We start from the raw sequence: 19,491 nt of genomic DNA on the forward strand, positions 1-19,491 counted from the left end.
CTGGCAGATGGAAGCCAGGTGACATTCCTTACCCCTTTTTAAATGGCCAGAGGCACAAATTTAGGCAACTGAACTGGCCCAAGTGACAGTATTGACAAGAGACTTGACTCAGCACCTTGCATATGGATAGATGCTCTGTGACCTTTGATATGCTCTGGGCTTACTGCATTGTCTCCAGATGCTGTTCCAGGTGGAAACATTCCCTTATGATTCCTGTGCCATATTTGTTAACTGTGGAGGGTGTCTGTGCTAACTGCACAGGAGTGGTCAGATCACTGGTTGAATGAATGAATGAATCAGTGAGTGAATGTATGAATGAATGCATCACAAAATAAGAGGAAAAGACAAAGCAAGATATGTTAATCTGTATAGGAAGAAGCTTTCATGGGAAGTGTGAGAGGGAGAAGTATTGATAACAGAAGTGTTTTATTTTGCCTTGTCCTGGCATAGAACACTAAAGAAATATCACAAATTCTTCAAATGAAATAATAAATTTTTAATGGGATTATTTTACAGATGACAATTCTATGACCTTTAAAACATCTAAGAAAAATGCTGATATTTTAAAAGAAGCAATTTAGGCAAAAAGATTTAGAAACCAAGCTTTCAATATTTTGAAAAAAGAAAAAGAAGAGGAGAAAAAGAGGAAAAAGAAAAAAAAGAAGAGAAAAAAAGAGGAAAAAGAAAAAGAAGAGAAGAAAAAGAGGAAAAAGAAAAAGGAAAAGAAGAAAGAAAAAGAAAAAGGAAAAGAAGAAAGGAAAAGGAAAAGGAAAAGGAAAAGGAAAAGGAAAAGGAAAAGGAAAAGGAAAAGGAAAAGGAAAAGGAAAAGGAAAAAGGAAAAAGGAAAAAGGAAAAAGGAAAAAGGAAAAAGGAAAAAGGAAAAAGGAAAAAGGAAAAAGGAAAAAGGAAAAAGGAAAAAGGAAAAAGGGGAAAAGGAAAATGAGATAATATCTTCTATTTGAAAACATCAATCTTTAATCTGGCACCAGCAGTGGAAACAGTGGTTTTAAAGGTAGTTCATAACCCTTTTTGCTTTAGGAAACTAAAAGGAAAACTACAGCAGAATTTGGGAATAGTTCCTAGAACTGAAATTCTGAGATGTCCCCTCCCTGCATACTGAGGAAAGTGCATGGCAAGTGAGGAGCTTTAGATTGGGTTTCAGTACACCCAGCAAATTGAACAGCAAAAAATAGATTGAAAAGAAGGGACTGTGCTTTTCTTTCACATAAAAACCAAATCTACGATCAGAGTGCCTCTGGAAGCTGCACTCACAAACAAGACTAATTCCTTGATTTTCAGGTTTCTGTCACCTTGACTCACTACCAAGGTGAACCTAATCCTCTCCTAAGGGGTGACATGAGCTTATGTGCCTAGGAAGGTGAGGATCAGGAGCACTGATTTGGGGAAGGCTGTGAAACACAGGGAAAGAGACGGAAAACAAAACTGCAGCAACTGAGGAAACCTTCAGAAGTCCCATTTCCCTGGTTTGTTATAGATGACATTCCCATCAATTTAATTATGAAAGCATTTGTCACTACCAGCTGAGGAGGAATAAAAATCAGTGACCACAAAGGTGATTGCATTAGTCACCTCTATTATTATAGCTACCATTTAAATCCCATTGAAATTAATGAAAAAAAATAGGTGATTTAAAAGGAAATGAGACCATGGCATAACCACACCTAATAAATACTCTACTCTGCTATTTTATAAACTGCTGTGGGTCTTTAAATAACCAGCAAGGAAGATCATGTGGAGCATGGTTGCTATTACAAAAGCTAGTTGATCTATTCCATAATTGCTGTTATGTGTTTTGTGAGCAATCATAGAATGCTATTTCTGTGTGAACCTTTCATTAATCTCCAGGTAGGCTGACAAAAGTATGATGGATTTTTTTTTAGAACCGAGTACTCAGGGGATCCAGCCAGCTCACATCTTATACTAATCAGTAATTTTATAATTATTGACAAATCAGCTAAAGTGCAAGCTTCATTTGGAGCTATATTTGACCAGCTACTCTGTTATAGTAAATCTATTTTCCTGTCAAACAGATTGAAACTGGATTTATTCATTGCTTTAAAAATGATAGCTGGCATAAGAATGCATTTGGCACCAGAAGCATATACAGCTCAGTTTAGGTGCTGCAAAGACACTCCAGTCAGCCTTTAGGGACTTGCTCATATATATGTATGTATACTTTGTTTTTTATTTTTCTTTTTCGATGGGCTTGTATGTTTTGACTTGATTGACATCTTGCAATAGACCAAAGACATTTTTTTCTATTTTTCTGCTTGCTATATTTTGCAAAAAAATGTAAACTGTACATCTTGGAGGTTAATTTTCTGAACTCTGTGTGAGTAGAGTGCCCTAAATTAATAAGTGATAACAGAATTTATATATATGTTTCTAACAGGCTCATATGAACACATATTTGCTGGTTTTTTTCCTAGCTCTAGGAAGCCAAGATTTTAAATCTAAGAATTAAAGCAAATCTTTGAGGTATACTAAACTTAGCACTTCACTGCCTTGTGTTAACAAGTGTTGGTGAAGTTGCCTGCACAGTAATAAATTATCAAAAGCATTTCACTGCCATAAAACGGAAATGTCTGGCCCCTGCCCAACCACAGTGTTAGCAATATTAGGATTGCCTACTCAATACACAGGTGGTATTAGGGGCTGGAGTCACAAAAGCCAGCAAATGGGACAGCTATCCAAAGGCTTAAGTGAACCAAAAGGCAGCATAAGAAAAAAAGAGTGAGCTTGTATTTGAAAAAAGAACATTCACAAAACCATCTTGGAAGTCTATCTAATGCTCTTACCCCTTCAGCTGCACTCACACCAGTCCAGAGGATATTAATATGAATATCTATTGGAGTCATTTGACATGAAGGCACATTTTCTCTATGATAGAAGCTGTCTCATTTTGGATATGTTACAAGCAATTGTATTCCAACTGCTTGACAAATGCACTACTGATATGATCAGGACTTTATCTTGACCACATTCCTTTGAAAATTCCTTTTACTTCTCCAGCAATGTAAATGATTCAGACACTTCCTCTTCCATTGGATTTTAATCTGAGAGAGTGCACATCATGTTGGTTTTGCCAGGGAGGAAACTCTTAACATCTATGAAGCAGCTCAGGAGTCCCAGAACCAGCAGTGTCAGCATGGGAGTGGATCATCATCTCCTCCACTATAAAAAACTGAGACACTGCAAGGTAATGGAAAAATCAGGAGTAGAATTTGTGGCAATTGAAGCCTAAGCTTATTCTCTAACTTCTGAACCATAATTCCTTTATGGTAATGATGCTATTGTAAGAGACTATTCTCTGTTCATCTGCAGAGATAAGCCTGTATCCAGTCTGAAAGATGCAAAAACCAATGAAAACACGCTCAGGGGGTTCATTGCCTTCTAGTTCCACTTTAATGCACATTTCAATGGACATCACAATTTAAAGTTGTGTTTCAGGCAGCACAAATCATGCTATAGTATTAGAAACTGTTTCAGCTCATGATGAGGCAGTTAATAAGCCTTGAAGGATATAAGATGCACTCAGGAGAATCACAGCAATGATACTTAGCTGAGTCATCAGAGAAGAGTTCTTCCCTCATCTATTCTGGCATCTGTTAAAATGAAGATATTTCAATCTTTTCCATTAATGACTGATTAATGATCTATGGAATTTCACTACCTGCTGAAAATACACTCACAGTTACAAAGCTTTTCATGACTGCTTATTCTATAATATTATGGTGTCACAAAAGATTGCTCTATGTTGCACATATGAAATATCTACCTCAAAAATTTTTGCAGTACCTAACAGAATCAACAATGTCTTTGTCATTCTGCCTCATATTAGTCACATACAATTTTTTTTGTTGTTTTCATATTTCTTTTTTTTGTATTCCTATAAGTCCACTGATTTTTGTACTTTGACCTTTGAATTTACCCTCCTTTATAAGCTAATTCCTATCCATTATTCTTTCTGAGCAATCAGTGTAAATGGTAAGTAATATAGAAAATACTATAGTTATTCAAATAACATTTGCTACACACTACATACCTTTATTTTACAATAAAATACTTATAATTTTCCATTTATATTAGAAAAAAATATTTTTCCACCTAAAATGACAAATCTAGTATTATATTCCCTCAATAAACATAGAAGAACATGTAAAACTGCCTTTATGTTCCTTAAAATGTTGTTTGGCGCTTTTTTAAAATAAACAAAATAAACAATTGTGATATTTCTAAAAGGAAGGTCTAAAGCAAAAAAACAAACAAAAACCAAACAAACAAACAAACAAAAACCAAAAAACAAACAAACAAACAAAAAAACCACCAAAAAATGTTTCTTTTTACTTTTATTCTTCATGAGAAAATTAAACTTAAGAGAGAGAGAGAATAGGTGAGAATTCTGACACACTTAACATTTCTGGTTTGGCTACCTGTTTTCCTCACAGTGAAGAAGAGAGAGTATTAAGTCTCTTTTGAAATGAAAAATTAATCTGCTAACTCTACTTTTAAACTTAAATGGTTAAATCAAGTCAGGATTTAACAGGATGAGGCCTTTTGAAGATCCAGGAGCAATCAAATTACAGAATAACAAATAATGTACTTAATGATAGAGCAATCTCAATTAGGTTACATATTTGTCAGCTCAACAGTTTTGTCACTACAGAATTAATCATGAATCCACATTTACTTACTCTGCCAGTGGCATTAATCCAATATTTATCATAACATAGCCATTTATTCTTTATTTATACATATTTGTGGAAGGAGAGAGACACACACTGTAGGTAAGTAAAGTCCACACTTCGGAATTGCCTTTCAGTCAGCTGGTGACTGTTAAACACTGTGAAGAAAAGACCTTAAATCACCAGTTTGATGAGTTTTTCAACTTATTCTAGACCAAGTGCTAATTGTAGATTTTAAATGGCTTAGTCTGTTAGTAAAGAAGTCTGGAGGTGACAAACCATGTAAACTAAGCTTCAAAAAATGTTTTCAGAAATGCCTCTGCAATCGCAGGCATTAAGGCAAATCTGTAAGAGTATAATCACATAAAAATGTTTTGGAACATATATGACTTGTAAATGCATTAGAACTGCATAGAGGTGATCTCAAATTATTGTGGAAATGGAACATTTGACTGTAAATCACAGGAAAATAAATTATAGTTCAGTCTAGGTGGTTTTCATTAGGCATGCACAGATTTTCATCTATTGTAAGGTACATATAAAATCAGAAACAATATTGTCTATACTATCACTTTTTCAAGATACCATAGGAATAAATTAGCAAATTACAAACTAAATTGCCCTCAAATACACAAAAAAATTATTATATAAGCATATTTCTTTAGTAAAATGCAAGGGTTAGAAAACTTCATCTGAATGATATCTAAAAAAAATCTGGAAGTATTATAGATCTTCTGATGAAACGCAGCCAAACTGATAATCAGGAAGCTGCAGCTTCAAGGAGAAAAGAGGAGGAACTGTCTGGGTGGTCTGATGTGAGTTGATTGCAAGAGCGCCATTATCCTAAAATGGATACCAGGTATCCAAGCAGTGAAGAATGTATAAACATTAAGTGTGAGTAGAGTACAGCAGGCAGAGAATCCTTGGGGAAACAAGAAGAAACAAAAGAAAAACACTCATAATGATTGCATTGTATCACAGAAAGACAGAGACCAATTGCTTCAGCATAGTCTGAGGAATATCTATTACAGTATCTGCAGTGAAACTTTAGTCCTCTGTTTAGAAGGGACTGAAATTATGATGAAATCAGTCCTTCTAGAAATAAATTCAGCTCAATAATTGCTGCAGTAAGTCTACTCCATCTGGCTGTACAAAGGTGTATTTTTTTATTATTTTTGAATTTTGAATGGATGACTGATTCATCACATTGGTGAGCAAAAAGATTTAAAAAAAAATAAAACCAGTTGTTGGATTTAGACTTCACATACTTTCTGGCAGAAATTATCTGAATTTAATACTCTAATCGTTCATATGTCATTCCTCAAAAATAAGCAGGAGATGGAGGAAAGTGGAAAGGAAGGAACCTTCAGAACTGCATCTGTTTTCTACTTTAAGAACAACCCTTGTTTTCTTCGCTAAGTGCTAAGTTTTCTTCTTCTACTGCTTCTGCTAAGTGCCGGATCAGATGCTCCTATGACATCACTAAACTGAATGATTCAAATGAGAGGAGGGAAAGAAAAAACTTTTTCGAAAGAAAAATCTTTTTCAAAAGAAAAAACACTATTCAAAAAACCCTCTGTTGGGGGTTAGATTTGGATTTTTTTCTTCCCACAGAATTTTTTCCCATAAGTTTCCAAGAAGCCTTGATGACTACTTAGTCAGAACAAAAAGGGGTACTTGAGAGATATGGCAGCACAAGGCTACACCTATTGTTTCTGAGTCCCTGGGAGTGTCCCTCAGATGGGAGAGATGATGAGCTTTGGGAAAGGCAAGAAGACAGATCTGGGGGAGGGGAAGGCACTCGAGGAGGACGGTCAGGCTGCCCTCTGCCTCTGTCTCATACTGGGAAATCTATCGTCATCTGCTGTGTACCCGGGAATCCTGAACTCACTTTCTCCAGCCTCTCCCCACCGCCGCTGCTTCTTCGGAGCTTTGAGGTTCCCCGGCTACTCTGTAGCCCTGCCCTGCCCAGCCCTGCCGGAACACCCCTGCTGTTCCAGCTGCCAGCGCAGAGCTCCTCATCTCATCCACCAGCCCGGGACTTTCCTCCCTTCCAGCTCGGCCTCTCGGAGTCCTGCAGGGGCGCCGAGATCAAACTGCTCTGGGCTTTTGTAAAAGAAAGCCCTCAAGGTTCTTTGTTCTGTTTATTATTGATGCTGTAATTGTTGTTTGTTTGTCGTTTTGTCATATATACTAGTAAAGAACTGTTATTCCTACCCCCATACCTCTGTCTGAAAGCTCCTTTAATTTTTTTAATTGGAATAATTTGGAGGGAGGGGATTTGAATTCTCCATCTCTAGGGAGGTCCTGGCCCTTCCTAGCAAATATCTGTCTTTCAAACCAAGACACCCTCATAAGTGAATATTAATGCCAATTACAAAAAACTGGTAAGCCAACCCTACTCTTATGAAAAAAAAGTTTACTCATCTAGATTTAAGATATTCATAATGTGTTTCTTGCCTTGGTAAACTTGGTAACCTTCAGTGGTCTGCATTGAAAACAAAGATCTTGCAACTTGACCACTTCTATTGTTGGCTCCCTGCATTTGTCTGGTGAGTTAAAAGGGTCTCTAGAAATCAATTGTTTCATTAAAAAGTTTTTATACGATAACAAGAGTGAAACCAAGAAAATGCAACCATATCTATTCCATAGATTAATTACTTCTTTTGAATATGACTGGATCTGGGGAAATAAAACATTTGTCAAGAATAATTTCTCACCAACCAGAAAGGGCACAGTTCTGGGAAAGAAAGCAAGAATTTTTATCAAGATCCCCTTGTAATAGAAACTTTCAATTTTGCTTATTATGATTTTGCTCTTTTGTAAATAACCTGGTCATTCTGGCCTTTCATTTTGTACAAAGCCTCCAAATTTTTCTCTTGTCAAAAAAAGATTTCTCCCTTTCCCAAAAAACCATGAAAATATTTCATGTCATTTTAAACCAAAAGAATCCAATACAGTTGAAAGAAATTTCTTCAGTCATTTGAGAACTGTACAGAGATACTGTGAAATACTAAATTCAGGTCAACAGGAAATTCAAGCAACTTCATGTTTCTTTGCCATTAAAAAGGAAGGCAATGAACTAAAAAAAAAAAATAAAAAATCAGAAGTTCTAAATCAATATAGATCTCAATGTTTCATAAATCACAAGGAATAAAATACATGGTGTTAAGATTCTAAATGTGAAATTGATTTCTATTTGTTGAAATGTTAGGACTTTTTTTAACTACATTAGTTATTCCCTTATGCTCTCTATACAGCTTTGACAGTTGACATGTAGCTTTGACCAGTTTATTTGCTTCGATTTGCTCTAAGATGTATTTCTATGGTACTTATGTATATAGAGAGGTTATAGTACAGAACTGGTCCATTCACTGACCAGCAGAAGTGAACTTTATTTTTTCTGCATCTTAAAGGCCTTCCTATTAATATGATATTTGCAACTTCAGTTTTGGATCACTGTGTGTGCAAACATATTTTTACATGGTAGAGTTTACATACAAGAACCCAATCCTCCTTTGTGGACCAAAGCAATGGATCCATAGCAGTTTAGGACCTGAACTACAGTGACAAGGATTTTTCTTTTACTCTCTCTTGAATATATATCGGCTAAAGAAAAATTACGTGAATGAGTTTCAAGACTTCTTTGCATTATGATGATGTTATCTTGTCAGGTTATAACACTGCAGCTTGAAGGAATAAAACCAGACTCTACCTTATTATTTAATGACAGCTGCTGTAAAACTGTCTTTTTTTTTTTTTTTTTTTTTTTTTGCTTAAAGTGTAACAGAGTCTGTTGTAGCCAACAACCTCCCTAATACTTACTCTTTTAACCTAACCTCATTTTTTGTGTTAGATGAGGTATTTTGCTTCCCTTCTTGCTAAAAGTTCTGACTAACATTTCCTGTACACTTCCAGTATCTTTTTTTTTTTTTTTTTTCCTTTATGGTATTTGTAATTCGTTTTCTTTATTCCCATTTACTCTGTCAGACGTTTTGTTCTTCTGTGACTTGGTTGAATAAAAATTGAAAAAAAAAGAAAAAGAACCGGTCTTCCTGTATTAGATATTAGAACTTTCCCAAATGCATTTTGCATCTCTCATATGGATCCTTACTTAGCACTTTTCTGATTTAGCCAAAATTAAATCTTACCATTTCTTTGTGTTTTACAGTAGACCCAATTAAATAGTGTAATGGAAAATTATAATCATCTTTCTGGGTAAAGTTTAAACAGTTATTCTGTGATTTTTATTGAATCTATTCTAGCATTAAAACTGGAAAAAGTTGAAGTATATGAAAAAGCTTAAATGTTTTTGTTATACTCCATTTGTAAATGCTAGAAATTTTTTGGTGATTTTGTTTTCTATTATCTTAGACTAAAAGAATCACAGACATTAGTGGTCAAAATCACAGAGTAGGATAACTGATTTATTTTTATTCCAGAACTGCTTTTTTCGACAATACTTTATCAGAATAATTTGTCCAGTCTACATTTCCGTGACCCTTTTCCAGTTTTTCTAAAGACTTAAAGAAATACATCTGCAGATATTCATCCAGCATTGTGCTATACACACTTTCATCCAAGTACTTCCTGCTAATATGTCCTCAGATTATGCTAAAATGTTTTTTTCTATTCAAGAAAATTCTCGACCGCTGGAATGCATAGGCAACTTACACTGACACCAATGGGATATGTGTGTTAGAGAATGAATCTGGCTCTTAGAATTTACAGTAATGGTAATTATTTTGTCCTCTTTATAATTCTTGAATTATTAAACAGGATATGGGAAATTCCCAATGATATCAGATATGGATCTTGGTATCTGTAATGCAATAATTATAATAATTGTAGCAATTGTCCCCAAGAGAAAATTCATAGCTTTGAGAAAATACCCAAAACTCAATGTAAAAGGAACGGAGGGAAGAAGGCACTACAGAAAGACATGTAAAAGACATGTGTTGTCTCAAAGTTAATAAATTAATCACCACTGAATCTATGGCTTTTCAACTCCTGGCAACAGCTTCTAGCCTCTTGGTCTATAGCATCTCAAATAAATTCTTTAAGGAAACGAGTTATTTTCCATTTTAAAATATAATGCTTTTAAAAAAGCACCAACAGTTAAAAAAAAAACAAACCAAAAAGAAACAAATAAAAAAAGCACAAACAACAAACAAACAAACAAACACAAAACCCCCAAACCACCAAAAAAACCCCCAAACAAAAAACCATACCCGATCACCTGATAAAATTGCGTTTTCCGAGGAGACGGAAACACCAGGCTCAAAACAGTAGCTCTTTCATCCAAGAAGAAAGCCCTAAGCATTGTTCAAAAGCTTTGCTCCTTTGGAAGCACTCGAGGGTGCGCACAGTGTTGTATTTTTGTGTACCAATAAGAAAGCAAAACCAAAGGATAGTTACCTTTCTACTGAACTATAGAAAATATTTCTGATGTATTTTCTACATAGAAAGAATATGCTTTATGAAAAACTATACTTTCAAATAATTCTTTGACTCCAATAACTAAAACAAAGGAAAGAACAACCACTGCTAATTGTGATTTTAAAGAAGGTTGGTAGTACTCACAGTACTGTGGATGAAGTGGTTTTCCTTCAAGGACTTAAAAGGATTTGACAAAATTAAATTAGTCCACTCAATACTGATGAGGATCAGATAGTCTGTTCTTAGCAGAATGGAAAAGAAAGATTTGGGAAAGCTAAATATTTCAGCAAAGTTCACAAAACAGACTCGGATTTAAAGCTGAGAGAGGAATCCATTAGTTCTCATAGTATTCTATTTCTCTGCCCACTATGTGCCCTCCCACATTTCTGTTAATTACATTCAACATTATCTCAAAAAACCTCCAGACTGTTCTAAACATTAACGAATGTTTCCTAAAGAATGTCCTTTGTATATATTCTCTGACTCTTCTTTTTGTGTTGGATATGCAGCATAGTTTGCTACTTCCCTGTAAGTAAGATTTGCAATTATATAAATCACCCTCATTTTTCTATTGTAAATAGTTTTCCAGTCCTGAGAGCAATGTCAATGTCTAATTTGAATTTCTTTCTTTCTAAAGAGTTTGATTATACACAGTTGTGTGTAATTGTCCTAGGGTGACTTTAAGATGCTTGTATCCCCAGTCATCTGTTCTGTTTATGCTGGATATTAAGTTCTGCACCTTTAAGACTGGTTCTGAGAGCAAAGGTGGGGTAAAAGAAGCACAGAGTTTATTTTCAGAAACTGCCCTTGCTCCTGTGCATTCCTTCTCACGGGCTGTATTGTCTGCAGCACGAGAGAGCTCTCCTTTACTTTTAGTCAGTTTTTTTTAACTAACTGAGGCAAAAAGGTTTCCTGAACTGTGGTTTTTCTTTTTCTTAGGACCTACTCTAGACCAAAACCCCAAAAAACCACCAGAAGTTCATGTATGTAACCCACAGGAGCCTTGGATGCAGCATCTTCCAGCACAGAAAGGACTGATGAAAAACTGAGCGAGTTGAGCTACATACCACAAGAAGGACTCTCTCTGAATTTACCATCTCTTCAAAACAAGAAGTTCCACTGTTGAATACTATTAATTTTCTCATGTTTTTCATTAATTTTCTCATACTTTGCTTGTTAAATAATCATTTTTTTCCACTTCTCTTGAAGGAGATTTTCCTCCTGAACAGTAAGGACAGAGACTAATTAAATTTGCTGTCTAGAAAGACCCCTTCAAAAATTTCCTCACAAAATTTGCCCCGAACCAAGACAAATACTATTTGGTCCCCAGCATGAGTGTTTTGGTTTGTTTTTTTTTTAATATCACTTTCAGCTTCAAGATCAGACTCTATTCCATGTCAGCCCTCTGCAGACTGGAGGTTCAACGTAAAACATCTGATGGGTAAATGTATTTATATATTTATGATACACAGAATTATTGTACTGAGTACAATAGTACTCTTGTACAAGTACATTTGTAACAATGTAGTAACAAATAGGTGTCCCCTGTATTAGTTCTTTGCTTCTTAGTGAGTGATGAAAACCTTGGGAAAAGGCTTTTTCTCATCTCCTCTTCTTTTATATTTAATAAATTTTTAGAAAGAAACCATTTGGATCCAGAATTTTGTCAGTATTTCAGTTATTCTTCTTTTCTAGGCATAGCATACCATGATCATAAAACCATTGCACAAATCTCTGCTCCTCACCCAGGTTTTTTCTTAGATTTGATCTTTATGTGAAGGAATCAATTCATGGTCATGGTGATGTCAAATGTATCTACCACTTATTTATGTTTTTAATGAGTGCATAACTTCATTTTTTTTCTGATAGTCAAGATAACATTTTATAGTGTTAGCTTATTTTAATTTAGAAGGTTTTAAAGGATACGTCAACAAACAACCACAAATTTATATCCTGTAGCCTTTGCATTCTGTGTGCTATATATTTTCTCAAAGGATAAAAACTTGTCATGAATCTCAAATTTTACCAAAAGATTCACTGCTAAACAGCAGTGCAACTTTGCAAGACAGGTCAACTAAGAGGTCCAAATTAGTGAAACATACACCATAACATCCATGTGTTATTGCCACCAAGATAAAAACACCCATGAAAAAGCATAGTTCTGGTGTAGGGTTAATTTGTAGGTTTTTCTACTCAGGTTTAGTTTTCTAGTGTCTCTGTTAAAAGAGAGTCTAATAATATATTGTTTTAAAGAATAAAATTTCTATATTAAATACTAAAGGCTGTGTAGGCTAGATCTCACATTCAGTGATATTATTTAGAAGAGATGACCATGCAGGCAGCTCCTTAGTTTGGAGTGAGATATATCATAGCTAGCTTAAGACATCTAAAATTAGAGATCTAGTTGAATTCTGTCATGGACAATTGCAGGTGACAGTCCATCATGAAGGAAATTAATTGAAGGGATCATGACTTGTGAGAGTATTTCTCTGTCTCAGGTAATGAAAACTACCTAGATTTCTATTTCAAACAAAATAAACTCATCTACTCTTATCTTTAACATATATCTTATCTTGATTCTACTTGATGGAATTTACTGTTTTCTTATACAGGAATTTAAATACAGAAAATTCCATTTCATAGAAGTACATCTCTCAACATTTCTTACACTTGCTTAATAGAAATATTGGGGTATAACCAGACAATTTTTGGATGGATTAATGATAATCTTGCTATTTTATGTCAAATCTCTTAATAGTTTCTCAGGTGTTTAAGAAAGATAGAGATAAGTATGTCAAGCACAAAAATGTAGTCCAATCAAAAGGAGTTTCAAAGGTATAACCTAAGCATTATTCACACTGAGATTACTCTTTGCATGAGTATTACAGTAATGACAGTATTCACACTACCTGTATATTTTCCTGTTGTTTTAATTTTTTTTCAGTGATATGTACTAAATAATCAGAAGAGCCTTTAAAAGCAGGGGTTTTACTGTTTTTTCTGTTTGTTTGGGGTTGTTTTGGTTGGTTTTTTGTTGGGTTTAGTTTTGTTGGTTTGAGTGGGGGTTTTTGGGGTGTTTTTTTTGCCTTTTTTTGCATTTGTAAGATTAGGGAATAGGTAGTAGAGGAAATTTTCAATTTCAGATGCTTAATGAGGAAATAAATGCACAAGTCTATCTGTTGTGAAATTCCTTCTATGCCTTGTGCAACACATAAAACACATATCAAAATTTTAATTCTCTCTTCTTTTTCTGCTGGAAGGGAGAAGAAAGTTTTAGATAATCCTTAATTATATCAAACTTCCAAGAGGGAATGGTCAACAAGCATTCTGAGTAACACATCAGGCTGCTGGCCAACAAACTTATTTGATTCAGAGCATGGAAAGGAAGGACTTTCATGTCCCACTCACCGTCTCCTTAAAAAACAGGTTATAGAGGGAACTGCCTCTGGCCAAATTTTGTTTCACCTTTCTCTTTTTAGTTGCCTTCTTGCTCTCAAAGTTATTTGGTATGAGGACCTGTTCAATAACAGTACAAAACCTGTGTGCTTAAGCAGAGAGTGATCAAGCTGGAAATCTGGAGGCTTGTACGAGTGCTCCAGAAAGAGGTGAGGCTAAATAGTCTGACAGGAGCAACCAGGACAGCTTGAGAGTGTCCCTAGATGGACCTTAAGCAGATGCTGAGACCTGAAAAACCAGGAAAGCCAGGAAGTGACCTTTCATAGTCTTGTTTGCAGCACAGAGTGCTTTTCTCCTTTTTGAAAAAAATATGGATGGATTTTCCATTTTCCCCTTTCTTAGGTCTTGGAACACCATCATGCTCATTATGAGGAGTCAGAGTAGCACACATCATTCAAAAAACAGGAATTCCTTTAGACAGTAGAATTTCTATGCATGTGGCTTCACTGCATTCAGTGGAAAAGACTAAATCCTTCTAAATCTCTGGCTCTGTCAGCCTAAAAAAGACACGATGATAACCTGAGACTTTACTTAGGCTGCATGCAAAATGCATGGCAAATTGTAATTTGCCAGAAGCCTCAGTTACAGAAATACCTTGCTGCCACTCAGTTGAATTAAATGACTGTTTCTTTGTTGTTCCATGTATAGTCAGAAAACTGTTCTGTAGTACATGATTCTCATGTTAACAGTTTAACCTAAATTTTCTTTTTTTAAATTTTTCTGGGATTTTAGCTAGCATGAGCAATTAAAATTAAATTCTTAATCTGCATTTAAGCAACATCATGGAGCTTTTGACAGATGCATATTGTTGTGGTACGTTCTTTTACACAAAAGCCCTGGCTAAAAGAAAAGGAAGGCAAAAAAAAAAAGAAAAAAATAGAAAAGAGAAATTCCAATAGCTATTCGCTACTATTCTCTTAAAAAAAAAATCCCCCAAAAAAGGCAACAAAACCCCAACAACAAATAAAACACAAACCCCCAGTTTAAACAAAATCAAAAAAACACCCCCAAAATCAAACAACACCCCATAACCCCCTCACTCATGGTGTTTTGGGGCAGAATTTAACAGAAAAGCAATGTTACTGTTGCCTCACCTCTTTTCCTCTACTGTTTAGGCTCAAGTGTTTGTAGAGTAGATACTGGTACTATTTTAGTCACTGTAAGAAATAGGGTTAAAACAAAAGTTGTAACTCTTCTGATGTGTCAGACTATCCAATAAGTGCTGTGTGCGCTGTAGGGTCCCTTAAGACAGCTAACACAGCCATGTAACTAAGCAGCTACTGCACTGCCTCTCCCTTGCAGAAGAGGTATTCAGATGCTTAGATTCAGAATAATTTAGCAGCTCCTCTGAGAAACCAGAGCTGTTCAAAGAAATGCTATCAGGAGTGAGGATCTCATCTGATGTTTTTCCACCTCTTCATAGATGTTTTTTTTCTTCAAGCTAGCTCATATTCTACCTGATGTGTTGAAGTTCCTTGCTGCAAATTCAATTTGCCTTCAAATATTTGGCACTGCTTCAAGGAAAATGATCAAATGATCCAGTTCACCTTGATCCCTTAATTTTGAAATTGCTTGGCTTGCTCTTTCTCCCACAGTGTTGGGTCAAGATTTTCTTCTCAGGGCGAGTTTCAGTTCATATTCTCTATTTTCACTAGCTGAGTTGCCGATTTGTAGAATGTCTGTCATTTCACATTTTTTTCATGTGTCAGACTGCTTGCCCTTGAATGTTTGCCAGTATAAGAAAATGGGAAAACATCCAACCATCTAAAGGAATAAGAGAATTCCAAGTGTGCAATAAGAAGATGAGTTCAAAAATATACTTTTTTTTTCAGTTTCTGAGCTTAAACTTATTCCATACACAAATTTGAACCCACAGCTGTGAGAAATGGCACCTTCAGGAGAAGCCCTTCTGTTACTGTCATCTTACCTAACAGGAATCTAGGGAAACCACAGTGGCCTGATGCTTTTCTTTTCCTTTGTATCACCATGTAAAAAAGCATATGGAGCTTGGAGTGCTAATTACGGATATAGAACTGTATAAAGAAATTGTGCCCTCAGCACTGGACTCCACTGTGTGGATTAAGTTGGCCAACCATTGGCACTGAAGAGAAAGCACTGCACATTAAGCGTCCTCAGTCTGAGCCAAAGAGCCAGGATCTGTCACTAGACAAGTCATATCTAATGCAGATCAAGCATAAAAGAAGATTAAAACTGCTACTGCCAAAGGATATATGCTTACATTACTACAGCCAAGGATCTGCATGGATATAGCCATTTCTCCACAACAAAAGATTTCTCTTGTTTATCTGTTTCTCACAGCCATGATGCATTACTCAAAGGTGAGGTACTGTTTCTTCATGGCAAAGGCAAATCTCATTTGCCAGACTTTTAATTCTGATCATCCTTGATTGGTGTTTTTGTACCTCATGTTATCATATTATAAATCATCATCTCACTAAGACAATATTTCTGTGTAAAATATTTTCTTTCAGTTACAGGTGATCTTTCTCTTTAATGTGTTTGGCTCTGAATTCCTTTGTAGAGGACATATGTTTTCTCTGCTGCCTATAGAAAATGTATTATTAAAAAGGAGTCTAATGAAAATAACACAGTATTTCACCAGAGCAAATTTAGACAATACAAATGCTGTACAATAACTCTTCTTATCTCCTAACAAGAATCATTCCCTTTTCCATATACAAAAAATTTTAACAAACCTTTTTCTTTCCATAGAAAGGGAAAGAAGGTCAAATGTACTTGCAGGAGTCTTCACCATTAAGGGAAAAGGAGAAATACAATGCCTACCAGAAAGTACAGACAATACTAGAGTGTTGCAATAACCATCTTGTTAGAGGATAAATATGAGCCACAGACTTCCTGTTTATCAAAGCATGACAAAGGTCCTGGTTTATTCCTCTTCACAGCTCAGCCATCCTGACTCCAACTATTCCCTGCCTCTGGATGCAGCAAGCTCCTGCTGTAGGTTTCCCTTGCAGTCTCTGACTGCTGGCTATTTCCTGCTAAACTGTGACTGCAGGTATCAGTTTGCAGGCTCTGACTGCAGGCTTTTACCCAGCTAGACTGTGACTGCAGGTTCCAACAGCAGGCTCTAACTGCAGGACCAGACTGACCTCACAGCAGTGATTGTCTCTCTCCAGGCTCCTTCTTCTTCATGATCCTCATACTCATGATCCTCAATGATGATTCCCTTCACCAGATAACTCACCGCCTTTCATCACACTTGTATTTATTGGATATAGCTGTGACTCATCAGGGGTGAGGCTGTATTGGGTAATTAACACAGCTGTTACTTATGGGGTCACCTGTATTCCCTTCTTGTACGCTGGAATAGGACAAAAGAAATTTTTGATCACCCTTGTCTAGATTCTTCAGCATGGATGAAATATTCAGTTTGAATCATTAACTTTCATTCAAGATATTAAATAACTTGAAACAATTAACTTTATTTTCTGATAAAATTGAATCCTCTCTAGATGTACTTAGTGCAAGATTCAACACTATTTGTTGGATGACACACAAGAGTATAAGTGTCTTTTTACAAATGAGCTGGTGTGGGTTGACAGGTTATGTTTTATTTTCTTTGGGTTGTATTTTGGATTCACTAGAATGGGAATTTATTTCTCATTCTTCATAACTTTTGCAACATATGCTGACAACCACACAGCTTACAAGGGGAATCATGTAATCTAGTCTAAAAAAAAAAGTCATTATAAAAAAAATGATTTCATATTTGAAAATAGAACTTTCCTTCCTTCCTTTCTTCCTTCCTTTCTTCCTTCCTTTCTTCCTTCCTTTCTTCCTTCCTTCCCTCCTTCCTTCCTTCCATCTTTCCTTCCATGGGGGCATTGCCTTTTCAATAAAATTGCTTTTTGAAAGATAGGATAAAACCACATGCTAAAGTAGAATTAAAAACTCATCCCATGTAATATTTCTCATAGTCCTTTAAAAATAACATTATATTGCATTTTATTTTCACTTATTTTCAACTGAGGGTATTTTTGCGGATGAGCTGTGCTGCCAGATGAGATATTTCCAAAAGCACTTTGCTGACAGATAATTGACCATTTGACCACTGAGCCACATAGCTGTAGAGCTGTGAGTGTAACTTTCAACTTCCCTTTTTTATATATGTATTCTTCAGCTTGCAATTTCATAGCATTCTGGAATGTCCTTTCCTCTCAGAATTGTCAAGAAAAAGCAGTGTAATAGAGGTCATCTGTGAATGTAATGAAAAGTCTCATAGGAATCACTCTGCTCATACAATGTCAGTGGTGGTGTGAGCTTTGCTGAGATTTTATTCCAAGCTTGCAGAGCTCTGATTCCTAGTGTACGACTCCTTTTTATCTTCTCTAGTTCAAGTCATGTCATTTATTTTCACGAAGAATCTCTTACTTTACTCTCTCGCTTTACTCTCTCAGTACATCTAAAATTATCTATCACATTTTAATTCTAAATTAGACTTCAAAGAACTTAAAATGTTGTTCAACAGGTGTTTGGATATTATTTATTAAAATATTCTTAATTTCATAATTCTTTTTTTTAATAAAATAGTGTTGTTTCCATTGAGATTTTCTATCTAAAGTTGTAATTAATATTTTATTTTAATAAGAAATCAGCAGTAAGCTACAACAGCATATAAATATTAATTGCATTTTGCTTTATTTTTTGTGAGTTTATGATCTCATTATAGTTCATGATACAGCAGTCCCAAGTAGATCATTATTATATCTTCCATATTATGATACACATAAGGTGTCACAAGGGTGTATAAGACTTATCAGAGTTTGATATAGTCTGTTTTTGACATAGATTATTGTATTTATTTTTCTCATACCACTTTTAAAATATATTTAAGAACATGAGATATTCCTGCTTTGAAAGGCATTTGTAGATAAAAATATCCAATATTATCTAAAAAATCTAAACATATGTGCTGATTAAACTTTTGTACACACTGTCAGGAAATTTCTGGGAAATATCTGCACATTTCCTGCCTGCAAATACAGATCTTCAGAAAAATAAACCTAGTGAATATGAAGTTACACTTACCTTAAGCACAAGTGTGATAAAGCATTAGGTCAGTGAAATATTACAGCTTGCTCTATCAGTTTAATTAAAGAAAAAAATAGTTCTGGATGTAAATCAGCTCACCAACTGGAAATTTATTTCATCTACAGAATCAAACTTCATTTTTTTTGCAACTAGTAAATCAATTATCAAGAATGATGGGCTGCATGTGGAGGAAGGAGGGATGAGCCTATTTTACATTTGTGGCCGCAGTTTAAATATTACTTTTGTACTTGAGCAGCTAACAGCAGCAACCACTGAATCAGACCCCATGTCTGTAGTGTTCGTAAAAATCCACTCAAATTTCTCAAAAATTTTTGCTGCTCCACAACAACAGCTCTTGTAGTTCTTTGTAACCCATGGAATATTTTCAGAAGTAAACCACAGGGCAAGAAGGGTGTGGAAGTGACTCTACAAAGACAGTAGAGGGCAGATGGATGTGGCATGAATGAGAAAGAAGAGTGGTCCTCAGAAACCAGAATGACCATGTTAACATATCCAATAAAGCCCTGAGTGCATTCAGCATGTAGTGTTTGCTTCAGAGGCCTGCCCAGTTTGAATCATTAAGTAGTTGATGTAAAACTCTCATACCTACTCAAGTCTCATATTTCTCAAATATAATGATTCCACTGGTTCTATTAATGGCTAAAATTACATAGACTCTTCTAGAACTTCACTCTGGTTCTCCAGGTTCTCTTCTTTTGCTTATGTTTTCCTTTGTCCTGTATCTGTGCACACTGCCATTAAAGATAACTGAAGTTTTGTTTGCACAAAATCTGTATCATGGAGGCTATAAAAGTCT

The 19,491-nt window shown here is 35.4% G+C and overlaps 1 long non-coding RNA gene across 1 annotated transcript in view; it reads left to right on the forward strand.

Annotated features, from left to right (window-relative positions):
- LOC134547712 (uncharacterized) overlaps nt 1-11,793 on the forward strand; it is an 85,351-nt gene extending 73,558 nt beyond the window's left edge. The window contains exon 3 of the long non-coding RNA XR_010079569.1: nt 11,085-11,793. This is a non-coding gene — a long non-coding RNA (uncharacterized LOC134547712). The remainder of the gene's footprint in view (nt 1-11,084) is intronic.
- Nucleotides 11,794-19,491: the final 7,698 nt, after the last annotated feature.

Source organism: Prinia subflava, chromosome 2, assembly GCF_021018805.1.
Source record: "Prinia subflava isolate CZ2003 ecotype Zambia chromosome 2, Cam_Psub_1.2, whole genome shotgun sequence".
Classification (NCBI taxonomy): domain Eukaryota; kingdom Metazoa; phylum Chordata; class Aves; order Passeriformes; family Cisticolidae; genus Prinia; species Prinia subflava.